Source organism: Pipistrellus hanaki (genome assembly GCF_964339955.1).
Source record: "Pipistrellus hanaki genome assembly, chromosome: 3".
Classification (NCBI taxonomy): domain Eukaryota; kingdom Metazoa; phylum Chordata; class Mammalia; order Chiroptera; family Vespertilionidae; genus Pipistrellus; species Pipistrellus hanaki.
In genome coordinates, this window is record NC_140505.1 from 94,567,274 (window position 1) to 94,586,488 (window position 19,215).

Here is a 19,215-nt window from a genome sequence, read left to right on the forward strand (position 1 = left end):
AGCCTAGGTGGCATCATGCCCTCGTGCAATGACCTCATGCAATGTCATCACAAGATAGCCACCACAAGATGGCCAGCAGGAGATGGCAGTTGGGAGTGACCAGGCTGGCAGGGGAGGGCAGTTGGGGGCAATCAGGCTGGCAGACAGGTGAGCAGTTAGGAGCCAGCAGTCCAGGACTATGAGAGAGATGTCTGATTGCCATTTTAGGCCTGATCCCACTTATAGGGGCCCCAGATTGGAGAGGTGCAGGCCAGGCTAAAGGACACCACCACCCCCCATACATGAATTTCATGCACTGGGCCTCTTGTCCTATCCAATGAAGAGGGAATATACTAATTTACCCTCACACCATCGCAAACATGGCAGCACCAGCAGCCAATAAGGAAGGAATATGCTAATTGACTGCCCCACCCTCAGAGATGGCAGTACCCACAGCCATAAGATAGCAGTGCCCAATCCCCTTAGTGCCCCCCCCCCAGCCACCCAGGGCAAGGCCCTGTCCTGCCACCTAGGGCCACCTGAGTCTCAGGTAACCAGAGCCAGCCGAGGCTTGCACTGCCTGTAATGGCAGCAGCAGAGGAGTGATGGGGCATCACCTTTTTCTGTCGCCACTAGGTCACCTCCTGCCCCTGAGAGCTCCCAGAATGTGAGAGGGGGCAGGCCAGGCTGAGGGACACCCCCCCTTCCAGGGCATGAATTTTCATGCACCAAGCCTCTAGTAATAAAATAAAAAACTTAGCTTTGGGAGACTTAGCTTTGGGAGACTCTGTCCCTTTCCAAAAGAGAAATTTTAAATCTTTTTCAGGAGTGCAGGTTCAGCTTTCCTTTGCAGTATTAACAGCAGCAGTAAGATCTGAGGCCTCCTCAGATGGTGCCTGCTTTATTTGTGTGTGATGGCTTCAGGCTTGATTCCTGTGAACTTTAAAGGAGAGTGTGTTGTCATCAGGATGTTCTAGGGAACCTGTCCATTGGCTAACTGCTCTTCATGACCTTGAGTAAAACCATTTTCTATCCCTGGGCACTATGGTCTACAAAGTATAAGGGTTGGGAACCATAGTACGAATGTCCTGGATAATATCATTTATAGCCCTGAGGTCCTGTACAAATAGATATTCATCAGAGTGAAGCTCTCTGACTACCAAAATATGGGTGTTATTCGGAGAGTGGCATGGCTGAATTAATCCTGATTTTTTAAGAATTTCTGGCCAAAACTGGTTTGGCTCAGTGGTAGAGCGTCAGTCTGCTGACTTAAGGGTCCCAGGTTCAATTCCAGTCAAGGGCATGTACCTTGGCTGCAGGCACATCCGCGGTGGGGGATGTGCAGGAGGCGGCTGGTCGATGTTTCTCTCTCAACTTTTCTGGCTCTCTATCTCTCTCCCTTCCTCTCTATAAAAACATCAATAAAATATATATTTAAAAAAAGAATTTCTGTAATACTGGTTGAATTCCCTCTATAACTTCCTTTTTAGGGGGTATTGTTTCTTCTATGGGATTTGCTCTCTTGTTTTAGGTTAATTTTTATGAGTTGGATGTTAACCAGCCTACCTGGTGTTCTGTCAGCCCAAACAGCTCTGTCGACTGCTCAGGGTTCTCGGGTGGGAAGAATTCACCTCCAGATCCTTTCAGGCAAATCAAGAGCACCTGGAATAGGAGAGCATGTTGCAGCGGGACTCCTAAATATAATTGCTACTTTCTCAGGGGAAATGTTATTTGTGCATTCCATTTAAAAAGTAAATGTTGGCCCAACAATGGAATGGGGCAGTCTGGCCTGTAAAGAAAATTATTCATAAGTTTTTGACCCTTCCAAGCTGGCATTCTACAGGTTGAAGGAATGCCTGTTTTTGTAATTGTCTGGTCACTCCAGTAACAGTCACCACAGCTGAACTTTACTTGGATAGTGTTGTAGTTAGCACTGAGTATGTAGCTCTGTATCTATGAGGAAGTCAATTAGCTTATTCCCTACTGTCAATTGTACCTGGGGTTCCTGTGGGGAAATAGTAATAGGTCAGGAGATGTCTAAGGGAGCCCCTAGGCCTCCTCATTCATCATCAAATTTATCATACCCTTCTAATGTTTCTCAAGGAAGGTTTCTTGAAACCTTTAAAAAATTTTATTTTTGAATTCCAGGCAGTCCTTTCTCCAATGGCCTTCCTCTTTGCAATAGGCATATTGATTAGCACCTACTGGGTCTTTCCCTTTTCCTTTCAAGTCTCGCTCTCCTTCTGGTTTCTCTGAACTGTTTCTAGGAAAATGGTGGCCTGCTTTAATTTTCTTGTTTCCCAGGCATGGTAAACTTTAAAGGCTATGTCTACCACGTAGGAAGGATTCATTTTCAATACCTGGTCTAAATGTTGGAACTTGCTTGCAGTAAGGGCACTTTGCCCAGTAAAAGTCAGTTTAGCAACCAGATGTTCTGGTGCTGGTGTGTCAGCATCAGTGTGCTTTTGATAGGCCTGATAGATCCTTTCTAAAAATTCAGGAGATGTGTCATTTTAAGGTGGCCCAGGAGTGGCCCGGAAGAGCTGGCAGTGGCCTCAGGAGCTAAGGACTGAGGTGAGAGCCATGCTGCCCAGAGCCTGATGGGAGCGGAGGGGTGGGGAGGGGAGCGCACAGCTGCAGCCACTGCAACAGCTGGCAAGTGGGGTTGGAGGGGTGGGAGCTGAGTCCGCTGCCTCCTGGGTGGGTGCCCTTCACCATGGACGCCAGCAGCCCTGGACGAGGTTTTCATCACCGTAAATGGTTTTGAATCAATGAAGCTGGATTCCCTTAAAGAAACAGACAGCCCATCCTATAAACTGTAAAATTCATGGACAGATTTATTTTGGGTTCATAGTGGCCCCCTGCCAGTCCCCCTAAGTTCTTAGAGGACCAGAGGCCTTTTGAATCAGAGTTGCAAAGTTCGATAACGAATGACCCTTGTGGATAAGCACGAAGTCAAGCGCCAGCGACTGGACAGGATTTGTGAAGCATGGTTCGCCAGACTCTTGCCCATTTCTTATAGCAGAGGTTTCCGTCTCACCTGCATCTGAACATGGTCCTGAGACAGTAGCAGTAACACATTCTGAAATTTCGCCACAGCACACCCTCAGGTATCCGCCCCCAGACCATGCACGGCCCCCTGCACCCTGGTGGCACTGCTGGACGGCTGAGACTGCACTATGGAGATGCCCATCCTGAGGGACCTGGCCACCTCTGTGAGGACCAGTCCAAGCATGAGATCCACGAGAAGGTGCTGAACGAAGCCGTGGGCACCATGATGTACCACACCATCACCCTCACCGGGAGAGGTGGAGAAGTTCAAGGCCCTGAAGGTGGTCGTGTGGATAATAAGCGGCTACGACAAGGTCGACACCACGGCGGCCAGCGAGCTGGGGATGGCCCTGTGCAACATCCAGTCAGCTGCCACGGAGGAATCGGCTGGCTCCACCCTCTGCCACAGCACCAACCTCTACCGAAGGAGCACGTGGCTGTACCAAGCGCTGCGGAAGGGCACGCGGGTGCAGAGCTTGGAGCAGATCCCTGGGCATCCAGAGGGAGACGCTGGGCCTCATCGCTTTGGTAGCATAGGGGCAGGCGGTCACCGTTGGAGCCAAGGCCTTTGGCTTCAGCGTCATCTTCTATGACTCCTACTTGCAGGACAGTATTGAGCGGTCCCTGGGAGTGCAGGAGGTCTACACCCTACAGGACCTGCTGTATCAGAGCAACTGAGTGTCCTTGCACTGCAACCTCAAGGAGCAAAACCACCACCTCCTCAATGACTTCACCATCAAGCAGATGAAGCAAGGAGCCTTCCTGGTGAATGCTGCCCGCGGCAGGCTGGTGGACAAGAAGGCCTTAGCCCAGCCCCTCATGGAAGGCAGGATAGGAGGAGAAGCCCTTGATATGGAGGAGTAGGAGCCTTTCAACTTTGCTCAGGGACCCTTGAAAGATGCACCAAATCTCATCTGCATGCCCCACAAGGCCTGGTATAGTGAATAGGCTTCACTAGAGATGTGGAAGGCTGCCGCCACCAAAATCCACTGTTCAATCACAGGTCGCATCCCAGAAAGCTTAAAGAACTGTGAGAACAAGAAATTCTTTTTTTTTTTTGTTACAACGGCTCCTTGGTCAGTAATAGACCAGCAAGCAATTCATCCAGAGCTCAATGATGCTCTTCCTGCTGCCTTGGAAAGAATCATCCCTGCCCACAGTGAGGATGCCTCCTGTGCCTCATGGGGATGTCTCCAGGGATGATCCCAAGCACCCTCTCCCAACCAGCCCTCAAAACAGGGGGACAATTGAGAGCACCCCAATGAGCAATAGCAGAGGATGACAAAGGTCAGAGAAACATTGGACCAAAAGACAGTGGACAATAGTTGAACTAAAAGGAAAGGAATGTGGCCATCTTTTAACTGACTGGGCATACACACCATTGACATCAGTGTTAAAACTACAAGAGCTAGAAGCTGAGACATGGGAAAACAGAAGATGCCTTCTACTCTCGGAGGGAGCCCCAGGAAGACTAGGACATGATTAATTAACTACCAACTTCTGATATTGTGTGTTAAGTTCTTCATCTGTGCATCAAATCACAAAGAATAGATCTTTTTCAAATAGCCCCTTGGGCACAGCAGGTCCTGAACACCTGGCTATATAGATTGTTGCATCAAGAGTTCCAAACATCAAAATAAAAAAAATTAAGAGGCAATCTCAGTCCTATTACTCTCATCCCTTTGGTCCTCGGGTCACCTCTTTGCTAATAGATTGCCTTTCTCCTTACAAAAGCAGGAGAAACTATTTGCCTGGGTCAGACAGCTCACTGCAAGCACTGATGGGTGGAGACAGTCGCTTCTAAACAAAAGTCTCCCGCCAGAACTGCATACTGAGGGGGGCAGTGGTTGTGAGTTAAGTAATACCCTCTAATGATGCCAAAAATAAAATTAAAAAGTATTAAGCTTCACAAGCTGTTTGTACTCAAATATATTTTCTCAGTTCAGATCCTCAGCTATTTTATTGAATGGAAAGTCTTGAACTAAAAGGGTTCAAGAAGAATACTGTTGCATTTCCTTATGTCTTAGGAAACAATTTTTATGGTAACTTGTCAGATTGTCTATGAACAAACCCCCTTTTTGACACTGATAAAATCTTCTTCACATGATATTTTATACAAGAACACTTCAAGTGTGTTATTAGATGTGACTGATCTTAACAAATTCTATTAGATTTGTATCAACTAGTTATATGTTATATTCATACTCTTTTGTGAATCATTGCCTTTTTGTTTAAAAGATGGCCTATTTTGAGCCTTTGTATAGGTATATTCCTGTTTTTGTGACAAAAAACCTTTAAAACTATCCCAAACAGAAAAATAATGGCTATCAGAATAGTTTTGTTTTAGTGTGAGTTACCCTTAACTGTATTTGTTTATTTTAAAGGTGGATATTTAGCATTCGGTGCAGTTTTCAATAAAAAGTAATAAAATTTTCTGTTCTGAAAAAAAAAAAACCCAGAAAGATCCTTATTTGAGTTCTGTTGAACAGCACATGTTATATTCAGGCTTCTTTGTTTAGACACCCTTTTTAAATCCTTCCAATATGTACCTTTGGTAATGTTCTAGGGCCATGGTCAGCAAACTGTGGCTCATGAGCCACATGAGACTCTTTGGCCCTTTGAAGTGTGGCTCTTCCACAAAATACCATGGCCTGGGAAAGTCTATATTTAAGAAGTGGTGTTAGAAAAAGTTAAGTTTAAAAAATTGTTGTACTGTTCTGAATCAGAATTGAAGGTCAGATAAAGAACTTCACAGATAAGAAAAAGCTAAAGGAGTTCATCACCACCAAACCATTATTACATGAAATGCTGAAAGGTGTTCTTTAAAAAGAGGAAAAAGAAGAAAAAAGTCAAGATAAAAATTATGAACAACAAATACATATCTATCAACAAGTGAATCTAAAAATCAAGTGAATTAAAAACCCGAGGAACATAATAAACTGGTGAATATAATAGAACCAGGGACATAGAATGGGAGGAGATTGATAATTCTCAGGGGAAAGAGGTGTCTGTGTGGGGGGTATGGAAAGAGACTGTACAGAAATCATACACCTATGCATGAGAACAGCAGGGCCGGTGGGAGGGGGAGGGAGGTAAGGGAAAAGGGTGGGGTGGGGACCTGGTGGAGGGGAGCTATGGGTTGGAGGGGGGGTGGGAGAAAGAAACAATTGTAATAATCTGAACAATAAAGATTTATTAAATTAAAACAAAAAAATTGTTGTACTGTTGATATTTGGCTCTGTTGACTAATGAGTTTGCCAACCACTGTTCTAGGGAGACTGTCTTTGCCATCTACCATGTTTCCCCAAAAATAAGACATCCTCTGAAAATAAGACCTACTTACAGGTTTCCTTCTGAGTGAAATATAAGGCATCTCCCAAAAATAAAGCCCCCCTAGGCTAAACATGAGAGATTTGGTCCACTGATTCTGAAAGAAATGGAGTCACAAGAAATTCACCAGGAAATTCAGGAATTGGATTGTTATGATGATGTTCCAGAAGATGATGACATGATTGTCATTGAATAAATGAGTAAATTCTTGATACTATAGGATTCACAGTTTGTCTGGTTTGTGTTGACAACTACTGTACTACCGTACCATATACAGGTAATAAATTTCCTTTATTTTCATTTAACAATAAATGTGTACCGTATTCTTCTTCATGGAAAAATTAGACATCCCCTGAAAATAAAACCTAGTGCATCTTTGCGAGCAAAAATTAATATAAGACATTGTCTTATTTTCGGGGAAACGGTAGGTCCTAGTTGGGCTCTATCAAGGGAATCACCCAGCCTGGGTTTGGGGTACACTTGGGATTCTCTTGATGTAGGTCATGAGCCTCCTCATTAGCCTTACCTATAACTGTCCACCTTTCAGGATATTAAAGAGTTTGTATGCTAAGTGGCAAAAATGAAAGTGATAAGATTTGCCATTTTCTGAGGAACTGGAATTCTTCCAATTCATTAAATCTGAAGTATAAAATTGAATATGGGCCCAGAGGGCTGGCCTTCCTGGTTTATTCCACCTATAGGTTATTGCCTCAAAGGGAATTGTCCTGTTCCAGATTGGGATGCTCCCTAGCCAAATCAGGTGACCTCTCAGGTCTTCAATGGGAAGACCATTCTTTCATCATCCAAACGTGGGCATATAATCCTTTCTTAGGGTATCTAGCAACATAGGTGGTGGTGGGGGAAATCTTCCTACTGATAATTCTGAGTCCCCCAGGTTCAAGGCACTAAAGAATCTTTGCATTTTCCTTTTCTTACTGTGTCTTACTATCAAGGAAGGATTTTTAAGCCAATTTCTTTCTCTGCATTATTAGACTGTTCCCTTTTTTTTTGATGACTCCTTATTGTGCAAAGACATAAATGCCTGGATATGAGGGATTTTGTCCCATTTCTCGAACCATTGGCAAAATAATTCCAAATATATAATGGTGTAGTAATTTAGGGAACCCTTTAGGGACCATTTTTCCCTGGAGTCTAAAGTATACATAGGCCAAGCAGTGTTACGATAGAAAACCAGTTCCTTTTTAGTGATTGGATCATAGTTGTACATGGACCAATCTGCTAAACTTCAGCCCAGTGGGCTCCCATCAGGAGTCAAAACAAAACAACCTTTGATGGCATGAAAGTACAAACCCAGACTCCAGACAAAGTGGAAGCATATAAACATAACTTGGATCCATAATTCCATTACTTCAAATGAGCACTCACAAGCAAGTCCTAGCATCTTATCTACTGCCAACCGATTCTTCAAGCGGTTCTGATCAGACCTATATGGCATGAAACTCAAACGGCATGAAGCCTATGTGACAAAAATCCTAAGCAGCAGGCATAGAGGACCCCCAGTGTGCATGCTGGTTGGACCTATCCAGTTTTGGAATCTGCTGGCTGCCCAGAAACCTATTCCTTTCACTAGCGAAACTGCCAGGTAACTGATGCCTTGAGAGGAAGTGCAGGGAAATTCCCAGAGAACTGCTCTCATCAGTTTCTAGAAAGAACAAAAGTCCTGTTCCACAGGCAGCTGGGACCCCAGCCCAGGCCCTCTGGGACTTACCAAGTTCCATGCTATCCTGGCAGAGTCACCAAAAACTATAATGAAAATTCAATGAAAGCCAAACTCGAAAGACAGATGCTGGTGAAATAGGAGAGGCTTATTCAGGTGCCACAGCTGGGAGAATAGTGGACTCCCATCTCAAAGACTATGCCTTCTTCCTTTTCAAGCCTGCAGTAATTATGCCAATAGAGAGAGGAAGAGTTTTTTCTATTCCATTATCTTGCAAGCTTTTGGATCATTGGGGCCATATCCATTCATTTTTATAGCTTTTGGCATGCTCAGTGTTAAGAAATTCCACCTGCACCATCTTGACCAATGGGGAGAAATCCCTGGGACTCCCTTAATGTCTATGGTAACAGTGTTGTATTACTATAGTAGTCAGTCAATATATATGAGTATAAGTAGATGAGTGGATAAACAATATGTGGTACATTTATACAATGGAAAACTAGTCAGCTGCTTAGAAGAGAAGAAGAAGAAGAAGAAGAAGAAGAAGAAGAAGAAGAAGAAGAAGAAGAAGGAGGAGGAGGAGGAGGAGGAGGAGGAGGAGGAGGAGGAGGAGGAGGAGGAGAAGGAGAAAAAGAAGAGGAAGAAGAAGAAGAAGAAGAAGAAGAAGAAGAAGAAGGAGGAGGAGGAGGAGGAGGAGGAGGAGGAGGAGGAGGAGGAGGAGGAGGAGGAGGTAGACCAGGAGAGTATTATGCTGAGTGAAATAAGCCAGTCAGAGAGAGACAAGTATCATATGACTTCATTTATGTGTGGATTCTAAAGAACAAAATAAACTAACAAACAAAATAGAAACACTCATAGATACAGAGAACAGGCTGACAGCTGTTAGAGGGAAGGGGGTTTGGGGAGTGAGATGAAAAGGATAAAGCAGAAAAGAATAAAACTCATACACACAGACAACAGTATGGTGATTACCAGAGGGAAAGAGGATGGGAGGCTAGAAGGAGACCTGACTTGGGATGGTGAACATATAATACAATACACAAATAATGTATTATGGAATTATATACCTGAAACCTATATAATTTTATTAACCAATGTCACATCAATAAATTCAGTAATGATATTAGCTCTCCTGCTAGGACATTTTTAGCATAAAGTTAGTCTAAAGAGGAAGGGTCAATAGAACCTACATTTTTATTTGATCATCCAATTGATATTTGTTTAAAATCTTATGGTGCACCAATCACCATCTAGAAGTCCCTTCCTCAGAGAAGTTTAACAAACTAGAAGGAATTCAGAGATGTAACTTAGAGTCCAGCCAAGGCATACTCCAATCAATAGAGGTAAGGTTGCTATGGGAACCTTAGCAGGACCATTATCCCTAGGCCTGGGCATCTGGGAAGGATCCGTGGAAGAGTGATGTAGAGCCTGTGTTCTGTGATAGTCTGGTATAAAGAACAGAAGACATGTGCTCACAAAGGAGAGACAGCCCATGCAAAGGTCCAGAGAGGAAGGAGGGAATGGTGTATCGAGAGAATTGAGTGGCCAGAGCAGAGAATGTGAGGGGAGGGTGGTCAGAGATAGGAGTGGGGGCAGCTACTCAGAGCATACCTCAATAGTCCTCCTAGCACATAGAGCTTATTGAGCTCTATATCTGCTACTCACCCACAAGGGATAACTCAAAATGAAATCCTATGTGGCAAGAGAAAAGTGTTATATCTCCCAGCTTCCATGTACAATCAATCACTAAATAACTTGCAACAAAGCTGACTTACAAGATGCCAGGGCCTGTTCCGTTTGCATTTGGTGTTCTATTGTTCCAGAAAGACATTCTTCTCTCTCCTCACCCCATCTTCTCATCAGCTTTATGGAGCCCATATTCTCAGGCTGCAAAGCTTCCAAGACATGCTCTGCTTCAGGGGACTCTCTTCTTCAGTTGACAAACAATTTTTGGAGAAGCATTTCCTGGACATGACCGTTTGGGAGGGTTCATCTGCCTCTCTGTGCAGTCAGTGCTCCTAAAATGCTCAGGCTGTAGATGGAATTTTTGCCTCATGCCCCATTCATTTTAGTACTCTGGAACACAGGAAACACACTATCCTATTTGCATAGATATGTGAGGAAAGAATCCCAGCCCATACTTGTCTCATCGCTGTAGGAGGACATCCAAAGATAGACAAATAATATCTTCCTAACTTTTAGTTGGTCTAGTCTCTTCTTGTCTAGGAGTAAAACTTGGCTCATCCTGTCCTTCCATGATTCTGGCTGGCTCCTCCATCCCACTGGAGGCCTGAAGGATTAAGAGATACAGTAAGGTCTTACGCTGGCTGTTGAGTTCACTGAGTTGGCATGCACTGTAGCAGAGGTTTGCACAGAAACTTGATGCCCAGAGCAAATAAAGTCTGTGCCATGAAAAGCAAGTCAAGGCACAATGGCATCAAGCAAAGCAGACACAGATTTTGAGCCTGACCTCAGAACCAGCAAGGAAGCAAGTAAGGGAGTTATTTCCACAGGCCCCCATGGTCCTCCTGCTACTCCCACCACTGCCACTGCTAGAAAAACACATTCTGGCATCTGGCATCTGAGACCTGCAGTTGAGAAGTGTAGACCTGTCTGGTCTACAAGCATAGACCCTCACAGCCCAGAGGAGAGAAGAAAGAGTATGGACAGAGAATGCCAGCTGCTGGGGCCACCAGAGCATCTGCTGTGGGCCAATTTCCTTGTGCCACAATAGCTGGATTTAGGAAATGCCAACCTTGTATTTTGAGAAATACAAGTTTCCCAGAATATAAGGAAACTCTGAAAAGCCATGAAAAGGGCCTGAGATTAATACAGATTCAAACTGAATTTCAGAACCACCCCCAACCTGAGGCTGCACTCAGATTTGCCTCTCTGCCCTATATTCCTGACTAAAGGGCATTTTCACAATCATAGAACCCTGCTTCCTTGAGGGACAGGCAGCCTGTTGCTTTCCTCTGAGCCTGTCACCTAGTCTATAGCTGGAGCTGCTGGATTCTCCCATGAATAAATCATATGGATGGTTGTAGAGGGAGGAATGCAAAATGAGGGGAACAGGAGTCAGTCAGGCAGATGAAACACCCCAAACTGTCATGTCCAAGAAATGCTTCTCTGAAAATTGTCAACTGGAGGAAAGAACATCACTGTTGTGTGAATTGCAGCACTGAAAATTTTCAGTTATTACAAATATGTTTCTTAGCCTCTCATAGTTAAGCTCAGATTAAGCCAAGACATTATCAATGTTAAAACATTGCCTAATTGTCAAATGCAGAAAAGGCATTTCCTTTAAGGTTCTTTAAATAAATTTAAAAAAAAAACTAGGTTGTCACCTTAAATTCAAGCATCCTCAGGAAAAAAAAAAAGAACAAGAAGAAGAAGAAGGAAAGAAAGCCACTATCTCCATGTGACATTGTCCAAAATTCTGCTGTGTTAGACAACAGCAAAGTGGCAATAGACATTTACGCTTTTGTCCAAGATGACCTCAATATATATATTAATAAATATTTTATTGATTTTTTTACAGAAATGAAGGAAGAGGGATGGAGAGCTAGAAACATCGATGAGAGAGAAACATCGACCAGCTGTCTCCTGCACACCCCCTATTAGGGATGTGCCCGCAACCAGTGTACATGCCCTTAACCAGAATCGAACATGGGACCTTTCAGTCTGCAGGCTGATGCTCTGTCCACTATTTTTAAATAAGAGGTGGATTAACAGCAGGTCCACACAGAAGGGTCAGAGTATGCGGGGAAGCACCAGGAAAATACCTCCAAAGGTCCTTAAGTAGACACAGGGCCAATTGAGAGTCATCTCTTCACATCATGCACTTGCCATCATTTTGGAATTATTGACCTGGAGTCAAGATTTTGGCACTCTAAGGAAGCAAACTAAAATATAGCAAGTCATGAGTTATTATTGTCTGACCTGAGCAAGGATGGAGGATCCCATACAAATAGCATTTCCTTCCTGGAGACCATATGTTTAATAAATGAAGCCACTTCTGCCTCCCCTTCTTATACTGAGGTCCAAGACAATGAAAATCTTTTTCTTTTTCTTTTTCCAAATTCAGAGATAGTGGATGGGGTACAGAGCAGCTCAGAAAAACAGACCCTGGCCTAGGAGTAGGGTCCTGATGGGGCAGGGAGAAATCTGCTGGGACAGCACAATCAAAAACACTAAGTTCTACCTGATCCCCAGGAGACCCTGGGTGAGGTCTCTGCATTCCCAACAGAACCCTGGCCAAGGGCACTGGGAGAAAGGAATTTGGGTAGCCTCAGCAGCCTTTGTCCAGGAGTGTCTTGATTCTACCTCCTGCAAGCACACTGAAATGCTGCTTCCTCCCAAAGTTGTGTTCTATCTCTGCAGAGGGTATTAAAGCTGGCAGATAAATATTGTTCTCTCTGCAAAGAGCTCTGTAGTTGTGAGTATGCCCAGTGTGGCGAGGGAGAGGCATCTACACTTCTCACTTTGTAAAAATTAGAATAATTCAGGGGAAAAGGAGGAAAAGTGCGTATTCGTGCAAGATAAAGATTTAGAAACAAGCAAGGAAGTTATGATCCACAAAGTCACTATAATATAGCCACATTCCATGCCTAAATCAAGCCATAAGTTTAACAGCATGTATCTACAAAGGAATGAAAATCCACATATCACAATTTCACAAACAATTCTGCAAACCTAAAAGTGGGTTAATTTGACTGCCTGACATTCCTTTGACCATTTTCCTACTTGTGAAATTGAATTCTCGTCCTCCCCAGGGCATGGATGTGGAGGCTTTATAAACGCATTAACAAAATATGCGAAACAGGTGAGGAACATGCCATTGTCTTTAGGGAGGTCAAGCTGTCCGTGGGTTGAATGGCCTAACAAGTCATGCCTGCTGCATTCTGTCACAGAGCAGCACATACTAATGTTACACAGTGTGTGGAGTCATGCAATGCAACACCGGAGCACAAGGCACTGCAGGCAGAGTGTTTAGGGTTAACTTGAAAAGCCTTCATTCCAGTTTGCATAACTTCTCAAGAAATGCAACACCAACTTCACTTTTTTTAGGGGTGATGGGAACAAAATCTATTTCCTAGTTTTTTCCTATGGGTGTTATTTATGGGTCTGTTTTGGGGTCAAATATTTTGTTACCCTAAAAAAATAGAAGGGCAAATGTTTTACACATTCTCTTTTAATTTTTTACATTCAGGAAAATAAGTTGATTTGACACAAGTTCCAGAAGCTTCTAATCCCATTGTATTGAGGTGTTGCCCAGGCTGAATTGCACAAATGCCGGCATCATCCTGAGATAGGAGCCAGCAGCACTTCCCAACACATCTCAAAGAAGAATGGAACTAACCAGAAGAGGATCCATTGCTCCCTCAGTGAACCAAACCATCCCGAGGTCCAGGATGTAGTTTAAATCACACTGCTTTTTGCAAGCCTCTGAGTCTCCTTGCAGTGGAAATGGAAGCACTTGAATACCTCCATGTTAATTCACCCACTTCCTTTCTTTCCTAAAATTTACAGAAGGTAGAAGACCAACAGCCTGCATCTTCTCAAACAGAAAAGAGGCTACTAGAAAACAAAACAAAAACAAAAACACACTAAGTTACCAACCATTTATGGTAAGGATTATTATCTGCTACTCCCCAAAAGGATGTGAAAGAATGAACAAATGAATAAGGTTTGGTTGGGAGACCTCCTTAGAGGACAAGGTCAATTTGTCTAAAATAAAGGGTGAAGCATCAGGAATGCAAAGAGGTGGGGTGGAGGCAAGGGGTAAAGAAGCAATCAGTGGGAGGGACAAGAAGACAAGTCTGTACTTTCCTCCTTGCAAAGGAAGGCTGCAGTGGTACCAGCATGGGTTCCTGCCCAGCCTCAGGAAGCACATTTTTGCCTCAGTTGGCAATGAAAGAAAGTGTTGGAGGAAGATGGGATTTAGCAAAAATGACTGATCCTAAGTACACAGAGGCATCTAACAAATGAAATTTGATTAAAAGTATAAATTTGAGCCAGGGAAAAGAATAAGCCAAGTGTTGACAGTAGTGAAAGTGTCTTCAGGGGACTCTAGTGCTGAGCCCGGTTCTTCCCCCAGGTTCCTGCATGTGTGTGCCCCTCTCCTGCTCCAATACCTTCTTAATATTATAAAAGATTCAGCAGAGTGATATTATCTGGCCACTCAGGAATAGATCTCTGGAAGAACCATGACAGGGTCCCCACTCACTCTTTCTGTAGAATTTATTAGGTGCCTACTTTATGTCAAAGAGAAATCAAACAACCAAAGTATATTCTCAGGCTTTTGCTCTCAGGAACTCACAATGTCATCAAGTTTATTCAAGAAGATAATTTATTTTAGATCTTAACTCACTGTAGCTACACCCACAGGAGGATGACATTTAAATTAGAATGTCATTTTATACACTTACAATAGAGGATGCATATTTCTAGTAAGCATAATATTTCAGAATCTGGCTTCTCTAAGGGTGGTCCATGGGTCCACAGCTTTGGCAGCACCTGGAAACTTATTAGAAAATCAGACACTCAAGACCTACCTACAAAATAGAAAGAGCATTTTAACAAGATCCCCAGGTGGTCCTTATGCACAAAGACTTTTGAGAAACATGGTCTAGAAGCATGATTCTCAAGTGTTCACATGCCTCAGAATCACCTAGAGGAATTGTTAAACCAGATTGTTGGGTTCCAGCCCCAAAGTTTCTGATCAGGTGGGTCTGGGAAAAGCCCAACAACTTGCATTTTGCACAAACTTTGAGGGACCACACCTTGAGAACTACTAATCTAGACCACCCTCTGTAGCACCACAGCACCATGCAGCCTGACCTTATTCTGTGGCTGAAGATGAAAATTAATCTAAAGCACTGGCCCCCCCACTGGAGGTACATGAGAGTCCAAGAGGGTTTTTTGTTATTGTTAATCATCACCCGAAGATATTTTTCCATTGATTTTTAGGGAGAGTGGGAGAGGGAAAGACAGAGAGAAACACCTATATGTGAAAAACACATTGATCAGTTGCCTCCTGCACAAGCCCCAACCAGGGTACAGGTCAGGGAGAAGCCTGCAAATGAGGTATGTGCCCTTGACCAGAATTGAACCCAGGGCCCTTTGGTCTGCAGGCCAATATTCTATCCACTGAGCCAAACTAGCTAGAGCTCCAAGAGGATTTTTTAAGATACAAGCTACTGGGTCCAACACCTGGGTCCTATGTATGCACCATGTAGGACAATGGGATGGACATACACCTCATCGCATTAGAATGACATTTAGAAATAACAGACAAAAAGAAATGTTTCTTTAAAAAATATTGGGAGTTGATTGAATTTCTGAATATTTTTCTTAAGGTTTCTTAAGCATTAGAAAATAAGAAGATAGTGCACTAATAATTTCAAAGTGTCAAAGTAAACCATCATTTAAATGTAGAGACAGACTTGTTTGAGTAACTATAATGAGCTTACCATCTTTTACTTAACAAGTATATACATTTTATATCTCCACTTTTACTCAACATTCTTGATATGATAAAAATCTATTTCCTCATCATTCTATTGTAGTTTATATAAAGCAACCAGCACGAAGGTAGGAAAGGAGAGTGTGTGAGTGATGAAGCATGGAGGAGTGGGTGGACAAGTGTGGCGTGGGTGTGAGAGCTAGGGACAGTTAGATCCTGCAGGTCTTCCAAGGGGCTGCCAAACCAGGCAGTCTTAGACTGTGAAACCCTGTTGCTACCGCAAACACTCTGGGGAGGACACTGCCAGAACAGAGACCACGCCATCTTGAAGAACAGAACTGCTTGAGACTAGGATCCTAGACTCACCACTACCCAATCTGGTCTCAGTCACAAACTTGGGTCAAACACCTGTGACCACAACTGCAGACCCACAGACACCAAGACCTCAGGCACCCCAGCCACAGATTTCTGTGAGTCACAGAGCCAATCCCCCTCCCCACCAGCCTGTTGCAGTGGCATAGGAACTGCCAGAACCTCCTGCCCATGCACAGCAGCAGCAGCTCTACCTCAGTTTGAACCTGGGTGCATGAACACAGGAAGTTCGTTTCTGCAACCAGACCCTGCACCCACACAGGGAGACTGCAGGGTATTTGAGCCTGGGTGTGCAAACTCTGAGAGTTTGTTTCCCATGACCAGACAACACACCCACACAGAAAGACTGTGCTGAATTTGAGCCTGGGAGCATGGAAAAGGTGAGTTTGTTTCAAGCAGTGTGCACCTGCATGACCAGACCCCGTGCCCACACAGGGAGGGTGTGCTGAATTTGAGCCTGAGTGCTCGAACTTGGGGAGTTTGTTTCCCTCAACTAGACCCTATACCCACACAGGGCAGCAATGCCACCTGACTTTGAGGGCAAGCATACATGGAAGGCTGTTTTCTGCAGAGCAGGAGTGGACCTCCTGCTGACACAGTGCGACAGTGCAACCCAGTGTCCCAAACAGACCAGGGACCCTGATTGTCCATGTGAGCAGCGGCACTGAGCACCAGTAACTTGACACCATTTCTCATCATGCATGCCTGGGATCCCTGGTTCCCAGTGCATTTACACTAACAGCCAGTGACTTCAATTCTTGACACATGTGCACACAGGGACCATGATTCTCGGTGCGAGGCCGCACCAAGCAACAAAGACTCTGATATTCGATTTGTGGTATGGGCACAGGGGGTCTGACTCCTAACATGGGCTAGGGGTTTCTGATTTTTGGCACATGCCAGTGGGATCTCTGTTTAAGCATGGTGCAGATGGGGACCCTGATTCTAGGTGCACACACAAGGCCACACTAAGCACTGGTGACTCTGATCCTGGATGAGTGTGGCTCCAACCTGCCCAGAGCAGCCACATGTCTTGGTGTTAGAGCTCTTCAGTGACACTTGGGGGATTAGAAGCTCCCACTGCACATAGCTCAGGCCCCTGCAACTCAACATTTGAAACTTCTGGTGATAGTTAGAACGGGGAGAAAATAAAACAATCCCCAGAGGAATGAAAAGGAGGAATTGCCAAGAAAGGAAATAAGTGAAAAGGAAGCACGCAACATGACAGAAAAAGAATTCACAGTAATGGTCATAACAGTTCATACACCAGATGGATGAGAAAAATCAACAACCTATGCAAAAATCAGGAAGAAATCAAAAGTGATATAGCTACAATAAAAAACACCATGGAAGGTTTCAACAGTAGACTAGAATAAGCAGAGGACCAAATTAGGGAGTTAGAAGATAAGGTCCAGAAACAAGCCCAATCTGCACAGCAACTAATGAAAAAAAATTTTTTTTAAATAGGAGGAGAGCCTAAGGGAGCTTTGGGACAATGCAAAATGAAGTAACATGTATAATGGGGCTACCAGAGGGAAAAGAAGAGCAGCAAGGGTTAGAAAATTTATTTAAATAAATAACGACAAAAAACTTCCCTGATATGGGGAAGAGAAAAGTTACATAAGTACCGAGAATCCTAACCAAGATGAACTATATCCAGCAAGACTATCAATCAAAAGCAAAGGGGAAATCAGGAGCTCCACAGACAAAAAAAAAAAAAAAAAAAAAAAAAAAAAGGCTAAGGGAGTTTATCACTACCAGCTGTAAAAAGAAAAAGGGAGGAAGGAACACAGGCATAAATACAGAAAAGGCTACAAACAAGCACTTATCAATAATAACATTGTACGTACCTAAATGGATTAAATGCTCCAATCAAAAGACATCCAGTGAATGAGTGGATAATAAAACATGACCCATATATATGCTGTCTACAGGATACCCATCTCAGAACAAAGGACTTACACAAACTAAAAGTGAAGGGATAGAAAAGTATCTATCAGGCAAATGGAAATGAAAAACAAACAAACAAACAAAAAAAAAACTGTGGTAGCAATACTTATATCTGACGAAATAGATGTCAAACTGAAGACCATAACAAGAGACAAAAGAGGTCATTTCTTAATTCTAAAGGGATCAATACAACAAGAAGATATAACTTTAGTAAATATATATGCACCCAATGCAGAAGCACTCAAATACATAAAAAGATGTCTGGAAGATATCAGGGGTGAGATTCACAGCAATACAATCATAGTAGAAGACTTTAATACCCCATTAACATAATAGAATTTTTATTCCTCTGGAGATTGTTTCATTTTCTCCCCATTCTATCACTAGATAAAATCCTCTAGACAAAAAATTAGCAAATAAACATCAACCCTAAGTGACTCAATAGATCAGGTAGACTTAATTGACATCTTTAGAACATTCTCCCCCCAAACTACAGAATGTACATTCTTCTTAAGTGCACCTGGGACATTTTCAAAGATAGACCACATAATGGGACACAGGCAAAGTCTCTCCAAATACAAGAAGATTGAAATCATATCAAGTATCTTCTCAGATCATAATGGCATAAAGTTATAAATCAACTATAGTGAAAACAATCACAAAAATTCAAACACTTGGAGTTGAATAACATAATATTAAACAATGAGTATGTTACCAAAGAGATCAAAGAAGAAATAAAAAACATCCTGGAAACAAAGGACAATGAAAATACAATAATCCAAAAACTTTGGGACACAATGAAAGCAGTCATAAGAGGAAAATTCATAGTATTACAGGCCAACCTCAAAAATAAACGAAAGAAAAACTGATAATAAACCATCTAACTCTACAACTTTAAGAATTAGAAAGAGAGCAACAAGAAAAGTTCAAAGTGAGTAGAAGGAAGGAAATAATAAAAATCAGAGCAGAAACAAATGACTTAGAGACAAAAACAAAACAAAACAAAACAAAAATATAATATAAAAGATGAATGAAACTAAGAGCTGGTTCTTTGAAAGGATAAGCAAGACTGAAGAACCTCTAGCCAGACACGTCAAGAAGCAAAGAGAGAGGAACCAAATTAACAACATCAGAAATGAAAAAGGTGAAAAAAACAGCAGACACCACAGAAATACAAAGAATCAGAAAAAAATACTACGAGCAACTCTCCTCCAACAAATTGTCAACCGAGAAGAAATGGACATAGTCCTAAAAAAAAAATATGACCTTCCAAAACTCAACCAGGAAGAATATAAGAATCTGAATAGACTGATAGCTATGGAGGATATTGAAGCAGTAATAAAATAAATAAATAAATAAATAAATAAATAAATAAATAAATAAATAA

At 42.9% G+C, this 19,215-nt stretch overlaps 1 long non-coding RNA gene and 1 pseudogene across 2 annotated transcripts in view; one reads left to right on the plus strand and one right to left on the minus strand.

Annotated features, from left to right (window-relative positions):
• The window catches only part of LOC311619938, a 373,489-nt gene that overhangs the window by 319,402 nt on the left and 34,872 nt on the right, over positions 1-19,215 (minus strand). The gene's annotated exons all lie outside the window — the stretch shown is intronic.
• Positions 2,910-4,302, plus strand: LOC311618795 (C-terminal-binding protein 2-like; annotated as a pseudogene). Its single transcript has 2 exons — positions 2,910-2,961; positions 3,090-4,302. The product of its transcript is annotated as a C-terminal-binding protein 2-like (transcript).